The sequence below is a fragment of the Copadichromis virginalis genome, linkage group LG23, assembly GCF_057382275.1.
Source record: "Copadichromis virginalis isolate Kocher_CV1m ecotype Utaka linkage group LG23, C_Virginalis_male_GT1.1, whole genome shotgun sequence".
Lineage (NCBI taxonomy): Eukaryota > Metazoa > Chordata > Actinopteri > Cichliformes > Cichlidae > Copadichromis > Copadichromis virginalis.
In genome coordinates this window covers 17,444,501-17,453,131 of record NC_140639.1, presented here as the reverse complement: position 1 = coordinate 17,453,131, position 8,631 = coordinate 17,444,501, and the positions used below count along the sequence as shown (strand labels likewise).

At 50.4% G+C, this 8,631-nt stretch overlaps 1 long non-coding RNA gene across 1 annotated transcript; it reads right to left on the bottom strand.

Moving 5' to 3' along the window:
• Positions 1-1,951: 1,951 nt before the first annotated feature.
• On the bottom strand, positions 1,952-2,868 carry LOC146680557 (uncharacterized). Its single transcript, XR_014918083.1, has 3 exons — positions 2,369-2,868; positions 2,157-2,274; positions 1,952-2,067 (listed from the first exon to the last, which is right to left on the bottom strand). It is a non-coding gene; the product is annotated as an uncharacterized LOC146680557 (long non-coding RNA).
• Between the last annotated feature and the right edge of the window lie 5,763 nt (positions 2,869-8,631).

The following is an 8,631-nucleotide window of genomic DNA, read 5'->3' as shown; positions in this document are numbered from 1 at the left end:
AGTGAGCACAACAGGAGTCTATGTGGGCTAAACTGAGGACCAGTTATCATTGTCTTGGCTCAAAATGCATTCAATGACTACATCTCTCAAATTTCATGAATCATCTTCTCACTCAGACACAACAACTGCCAAAAAGCTTTGTACGGACAGGACATTTTGCATGTGCTTACATACTGTTTTCAAAACTGTTAAACTTATGGCCAAAACAATAACACAATGCAAAACTTGAAAAGACAGCAAAATCCAACGGCAATATTTTATTGAAACATATTTTAAATCTAACAATGCAGTTTAACCAGCCACAGCTGATTCTCATTGTGGATGAACATCTACACAGTTGTTACTCCTTCAATTTTTCAACTCCTTCAATTCTGGCATGCCAGAAGATTCTTTCCTAGGTGTATTACCCTAGATGACATAAGATGTGATGTGGATGAGAACCTGTGGCCAAATGGAGGAGACCGAGTAGATTAGCATTACTATTGTATGTGTATCAGTGGATGGTGTGTATACAAATTCTTGTATTTTGGGATTACTTAGTGCAAAAAAATAAAAATACATAAACATAAATACATGATGTCTGATTCATTCCAGTAACATATATTGAAATTATAAACAGAGATGTGTCCTTGTTTTACACAGGAAAACACTGTGTAATGCTACATGTTGTTAGTGTTTTTTAGGTCATTGTTTTGTGGGTGACAAAGTGTGTTTGTCGGCTGTCAACCTTTGCTAGTGTTCTGGAGGAATGTGTTCATTTGAGACCTGAATGAAGTGTTTTGGTAGTTGTAGTGCATTTTGAATGTGAAATGAACTGCTTTGCCAGGCTGAGGGTCAGTTAGGAGAAATGTGTGAAGAGTTTTGCAAAAGTGACTTAAGTATTGAGAAATGTGTCCTAGCGTCTGTAAAAAACTGTAAGTGGTTGCAGTGCTGCCGGGATTTAAAAATAGTTACGCAAAACGGAGCGTGCCCGCTCTGACCGGCTTTAAAGGGTTAAACCAATGGGGCAATACTACGGCCATTAACCAAATATTATCTGGTTTAAAAATTATTAGTAAATGGTTAAAAATATGATCATAATATTTAAAATATATGAAATGAATATGAAGAAGAAACATTAACTTATTTGCACATATTTTTTTACAGTAATACTTCCATATTGTATAGGTTGGCACCGATAATATAAAAGTTCACGTGTGAAATTGGTGACAATAAAATATTAAATTCAATTCTTTCATGTGCTCTAATCTGGCAATTTTAGTAAAAGTGAAAAATATTTTTTCTTTTTCTTTTCTTTCATTTCTTTTCTGATCATGTAACATTCATAAAAAGTAAAAATAAACAATGAGGTCATATTTGTGACGTATTTTCACTAGTTTAAAAAGTCCAACATTTTGGCATGCTTAAACTTCTTTATATATTGGCTTTAAAATGTGTTTACTATTAAATCCTTTTTCGTTTTTTTCCCCATCATATGTAACAAAAATCAGGCAAAAATGTAAAAACAAATGTTCTTTTTTGATTCTTCTTTTTCATCTCGTGGTATTCATTAAAACATCGCTATAGAGATTGGCAGCAAATGGCATCCATTCATGGTTCCCAGGGGATGTGTTTTAATGACACTGATGATTCCCCAGAGAGACTGTACAGCAGCAGATTGATAATTTGGGTTCAGAGTGCAATTTCTGGAGAACCATGTGATGAATTGGCTTGGCATTTGCTATAGGCATTAATGTCACCCAGAGAAAGAATTGCAAAGGCCTGGATCCCCCAACTTTTTATTTAGCTCCATCAGGTCAATATGTTGATTTGTCCACATCTTTGGCTTATGACAAAATGCCTTTAGTGTTGGGTTAGCTGGATTACACAGATGGATTACGTGGCAGAAACACACACGGACGCAGAATAGTTGGTGATGCAAGTTTTATATATACACGAGTAAGGGGGAATATTTACAAGGGAAAGGGGCTATATACAGTGATAAATAAAAATGTGCCAGCAGGAAAACACCGAGGCGATGAGATGGAGCCGAAGCATACAGGTAGGTAGCAGACGCACCGGAGCTACCTGACAACAGGGAACAAAACAGGGTTCATGGCATACCGTTGATAGCCGAACGTTAAACACAAGTGGACGGAGAGAGTTGGAGAGCTTACTTGACCACCCAAACCACAGCCGCTGCGATGATCGCCGCCTGATGGTACGTAGCACTCCGTCGCGGATCCAGAATAGCCAACACAAAATCCTAGGTAGGCGGGCAGGCGATGGAACAGGCTAAGACAAAGAAAAGTAGGCGAAACGTGGATCCTTTAAAACATACAGCTCCACAGCGTAAAATCAACAGATGCAGCCTGTGCTAACTCGTTACCACTTGTGACAGCGATAATACTCCGACACCAGACGCCCGTGACTCTGCTCCCTAAAAGCGCTCACTGATGACGTCCGATGCGTCGCAGGTGTGTTGGAATGCCATCAAGCCCCGCCTCGCCTACCTATAACCAAAAGGAAAACAAAACCCAAACAACAACAGTACACCTACCGACCACCTCCTAACAGTATCCCCCCCTCAAGGAACGCCACCCGGCGGTCCTCCAGGCTTGTCAGGATGCCTCCTGTAAAAATCCACAATAAGCGCTGGGTCCACAATGAAGGCCCTCGAGATCCAAGAGCGCTCCTCCGGGCCATACCCCTCCCAGTCCACCAGAAACTGGAAACCTCGGCCACGACGGCGCACATCCAGCAGCCGCCGGACTGAATAGACAGGACCCCCGTCCACCACCCGGGCGGGCGGAGGAGGTTCCACGGGTGGGCACAGCGGGCTGTGAGAGACTGGCTGCAGTTGAGAAACATGGAACCAATTACCATCAGGGTGTATACCTCACCCCTGACGTCGTTGCCCACCTCTCAATTTTAAATACACTTAGTCATTGAGGGCTAGCAGGAGGGACTATGCGCTTACCTGCTGCTCCTTGGCAGGTAGCTCCATGCCCTCCTGGGTTTTAATTGCACCTTAGAACACATATGCATCAACACTACAATGAGCGGGTGGAGGGAGGTTTGGAGTCTTCTCCCACCCCCATTCTCTGCGGCCTGCTGGAGCGGGAGGGCTAGTAGGAGGAGTTGGCCGTCCGACTGCGGTCTGGGGTGTGGGGCCTCCCTGCTGCTGCGGAGTCGGGGTGGTCTGCCTCTCCCCACCGCAGGGAAAAGGGTAACACCACCTGGGTCTGGGTGCAATTCCCCCCTCCAGGGGCAAGGGTACCTAGACCCGGTTTGTAGAGTACGCTTGGGGAGTGTGATTGTGTGTACAGCGTCTCTTTATGTCTGTCTCCACGTTGGTTGAGTGTGGAGTGAGTGCATATGAGAGCATGAGGGTGGGAATGGATGTTTGTGTCTGTGTGTGCCTGTATGTCTGTGTCTATATGTCAGGTTGGGTATCAGACGCCACCTCTCTGGGGACACCTCAGGCCCTCCAAGGTTTGGAGGCCTATCTCCACCCACCACCACTTCCCCTGCCGGTGGCGGACTCCCTCAGGTGTCGGTGTGTTGGTGGTTCTTTGTGTCTGGGGGTGGGCGTCCGGGTACACACCGGCTCACTCCTTGGCGGCCGCTTGTCGGGGCCTGGGGCCTGGGGCTCGCTCAGGCCCCTTTGGAGGTGGGGTGCCCCCGGCCTCTCGGCCTGGGGCTCGGTCACTCAGGCACAGCTGGGGGCCGGCGGAGCTCACGGGCGCGTCACTGCAACTCCCCCTGACTTCTGCTCTGCGGCTGCTGGGCGAGCCCTCATCTGGGACTCTCCTCAGCTCTTACTGGAACAGTGGCGCGGCTGCCCCTCTGTTGGTCTTCCATGGTCTCTTGTGTTCTGGGGGCCTCTGGATGTCTGGAGTTTTGATCTCCTCCATACCCGCTTCACACCCTGGAGGACGGGGCTGTGGCCCCCCCCCACACTCCCTAGTAGATCATTACATGGAGAAACCTTTGGAATGCAAGCATGCTGATCCACACAGGTATGCACACATGGGTATTCACAGACGCGGACTAAAGCTTTCTTGGCTGCTGCCTCAAAGCACACTGTGCGCTGTCTATCTTGCGTGCTGCACAATATCGTTTATTATTTAGTAAATATTGATATCTATGACTAGCTAGTTTATTGTGATGGTGATTTGTTTTCTCTATTATTATGTTGCTCTTTGTTGTTTGCTGTCTCCTCTGTTTGTTTTTTTTGTTTGTTTTTTTTTTTTCTCCATACAGGTGACCCAGGAGTTTTTTTTTTTTTCTGTCTCTTCCCCCCCCTTCTCACCGTCTCTTCTCCCCTTTGGTTTTCTTTCTTTCTCTCCCCCTCTTTCTCTCATTCATTCCCCCTGTCCTATTTATTAAAAAAAAAAAAAAAAAAAAAAAAAAAAGACAAAGGATGAACTGAAGCTCTGCCACCACGTAATGTCGCATACTGCTGTTTCTGATGTCATTTAAAAAAAAAAAAAAAAAAAAAAAAGAGAAACATGGAACGTAGGATGAATCCTCATAGAAGCCGGTAGTTGCAGCCTCACAGAAACAGGATTGATGATGCGTTGGATGGTGAAAGGACCCAGGAAGCGAGGGGCAAGCTTCCTGGCCACGCACTTCAAAGGAACATTCGCAGAGGACAGCCAAACCTGTTGGCCCACGGTGTATGGAGGCGCAGGCGTTCTCCTCCGATCAGCAGCCCGGCGAGTCTGAGACACGGTCCGGAGCAGCGCCGCCTTGCTCCGGCGCCAAATCCTCCGACTGCGACGTAGATGATCCCGCACGGCCGGAACCGCAATCTCCGCCTCCTGAGAAGGAAACAACGGCGGCTGATATCCCAGACAGACCTCAAACGGAGAAAACCCCGTAGCTGCCGAGGTGAGAGAGTTATAAGCATACTCAATCCAAGCAAGATGACCACTCCAGGAAGCGGGGTCAGAGGAGGCCACACAGCGCAAGGCGGACTCCAGCTGCTGATTGGCCCTTTCAGTCTGTCCATTAGACTGTGGGTGATAGCCCGAGGAAAGGCTCACCCCCACTCCCAACGCGGTACAAAAAGCCTTCCACACCCGAGAAACAAACTGAGGCCCCCGGTCCGACACAATGTCCAAAGGAAGTCCATGTAACCGAAAAACATGATCCACGAGCACGCGAGCAGTCTCCAGGGCAGAAGGAAGTTTAGACAGAGGGACAAAATGCGCTGCCTTGGAGAACCTGTCCACAATGGTGAGGATCACTGAGTGACCAGCGGAACGCAGCAACCCGGTAACAAAGTCAACTGCAATATGCGACCAAGGTCGACCAGGGACAGGCAGGGGATGCAGCAACCCGGGGGGGGGGGCAGGTGACGGCTCTTATTGCGCGCACAAGTGTCACAGGCCAGCACATACTCGCGGGCATCCCTCGCCAAAGCGGGCCACCAAAAGGAGCGCCGTAGCAGGGAAACCGTACGACGCACGCCAGGATGACAAGCAAAACGAGACGCGTGCGCCCAGTGCAAGACACGCGCGCGCACGGCCGCCGGAACAAACAGTTTACCCTGCGGGCCCGAACCCGGGTCCGGATCCTGCCGCTGTGCCTGGCGCACCAAGCTCTCGATCTCCCATGTCACGGCCCCCACCACGCAAGACGAGGGGATGATCGGAACCACCCCCGTAGACTCAGACGCGGGGGGAAAACTGACGGGACAAAGCGTCCGGCTTAACATTGCGAGAACCCGGGCGAAACGAGATCGTAAAATGGAACCGGCTAAAAAACAGCTGCCACCTGGCCTGCCTGGAGTTAAGCCGCTTCGCACTCCGAATATAAGAGAGGTTCCTATGGTCCGTCCAAACCACAAACGGCTGTTCCGCCCCCTCCAACCAGTGACGCCACTCCTCCAAAGCCAGCTTAACCGCCAGCAGCTCACGATTACCCACGTCATAGTTCCGCTCAGCCGGAGAAAACCGCCGCGAAAAAAATGCGCACGGATGGAGACGGCCATCATCGGGCGAGCGCTGCGACAACACCGCCCCCGCACCCACATCAGAAGCATCCACCTCCACCACAAACTGTCTGGCACCATCCGGGTGGGCGAGAACGGGCGCGGAACAAAACAACTCCTTCAACCGAGCAAACGCCTGCTCGGCCTCAGGAGACCAACAGAAAACTCGAGCCGAGGACGTAAGCCGGGTGAGCGGAAGGGTGATCTGACTGAAGTTCTTAATAAATCGGCGATAAAAATTAGCAAACCCCAAAAACCTCTGCAGGTGTTTGCGCGAGGAAGGAGTCGGCCAATCAGCAATCGCCCTGATTTTGCCAGGATCCGGCCCCACCCACCCCTTAGCAAAGACATAGCCCAGGAACGACACAGAATGAGCATGAAACTCGCACTTCTCCGCTTTCACAAAAAGTTTGTTTTCCAGGAGGCGCTGCAAAACGCTGCGCACCTGCTGAACATGGTCCTCAAACGACCGCGAAAAAACAAGGATGTCATCCAAATAAACGAACACACACCGATTCAAAAAGTCCCGAAGCACATCATTAATCAACGCCTGAAACACTGCCGGCGCATTCGTCAGACCAAAAGGCATTACCAAGTATTTGTAATGTCCACGGTGAGTGTTAAAGGCCGTCTTCCACTCATCTCCCTGGCGCATGCGCACCAGATGGTACGCATTGCGAAGGTCCAGCTTCGTAAAAATGACCGCGTCCTGTAAAGGTTAAAAAGCAGAAGAGATCAGGGGAAGAGAATATTTGTTCTTCACAGTAATGTCATTAAGACCCCGAAAATCAATGCAGGGTCGGAGAGATCCATCTTTCTTATCCACAAAGAAAAAACCCGCCGCCAACGGCGAAGATGATGGACGAATCAGGCCCGCCTCCAGTGACTCCGTAATATACCTCTCCATGGCTGCCTTCTCTGGACCAGAGAGGTTATACAGCCGGCTGGTGGGCAAAGGAGCTCCAGGTAACAGTTCAATGCCACAATCATAAGGGCGATGGGGGGGAAGCGAGAGCGCTCAGCGTTTACTGAAAACCGCCGACAGATCATGATATTGTTCGGGTACAGACGAAAGATCCACCTCCTCGGGCGCCAGCTTAGACGAGCAGACAGGCGAAGGCGGAAGAGCAGACTGTAAACAGTGAGACAAGCAGTGGCTACTCCAACTCTCAATGCGACGGGAGGACCAATTGATATGAGGATTATGACGCTCGAACCACGGATAACCTAAAACAATGGGAGACTCCGGGGAGGAAAAAACAAAAAAACGAAGAACCTCACGATGATTACCAGAAAGAATCAACGAAACCGGTTCAGAGCCACAACAGAGACGGGAACCCGCAAGGGTATAATCTTAATCCCGAGGCGCCTCGTGAGACCGCCGTCAATAAAATTCTGCTCAGCGCCAGAATCCAAAAGCGCGTTAGTAGAGAAAGCGCCAGACGCGGCATTCACGACAGCAGGAAGTTGCATGCGGGGAATTTGGGAAAGAAAGGAAGTGCCACCCACCAGTACCCCCACAGTTACTGGTGGGCACCGCCTTTTGACCGCAACGGGCAGGTGGACACAAAATGGCCCGACTGGCCACAATACAAACACAACCGTCCTTCAAACCGCCTCCGACGCTCCTCCAGCGTCAGCTGTGTACGACCCAACTGCACAGGCTCCTCAGCGGCGGACGCCGGAGGAGACCGTGCGCGGGCCGGACCGGGAGGAGGAGGACGGAATATTGTGCGCACCGCGGCGCGCTCAGCACTTCCAGCACAGACCCGGCCACCCCTCTCCCTCTCACGCTCGCGAAGGCGATTATCGATACGAATAGCCAGATTAACTAGAGCCTCGAAACTCTCCGGTTCGTCACGAGTGGCGAGCTCATCCTTCATGCGATCGTCCAATCCAATGACGAAAGCCCCGCGCAACGCGTCCTCACCCCACCCCGTCTCCGCGGCCTTAACCCGGAAATCAATAGAAAACTCCGCCACCGACCGGCCCCCTTGGCGGAGCCCGTGCAGTTGCCGCGCGGCCTCATCCGAGCGCAGGGGGTGGTGAAAAACCGCCTTAAAATCCTGAACAAACTGCTCATACGTGACAGTCTCCACGGGATGCAAAGCGAGATAAGCCTCGGCCCAGTCCAAAGCACGATCACGAAGGGCACCGATAACATGAGAAATCTTAACAGCATCATTGGAAAATGCTTGGGGATAACGCTGAAAAAGCAAAGAAACCTGAATCAAAAAACCCCCGCAACGGCCCAACTCTCCCGTAAAAGGCACCAGAGCCGGGGGAGCGGGGTCACGAACAGAGCCCACACTCAGTGAGGCAGACGGTACGGGCGGGGGAGCAGGAACAACGGGAGCAGTAGGAGGAACTAGCCGAGCCAAAGTCTCTTGAATGGCCGACAGGGTCTCATTAACTCGGCCTGCCCATTGCTCGGACGCCGCCAACTGCCGAGACAAACTAGACAAAGACTCCTCGTGTTTCTGGAGTAAATCGCCTGACGCGGGACCTGTGTGTTCTGCCGAATCCATCAAAAATGGTCGGAGTATTCTGTTGGGTTAGCTGGATTACACAGATGGATTACGTGGCAGAAACACACACGGACGCAGAATAGTTGGTGATGCAAGTTTTATATATACACGAGTAAGGGGGAA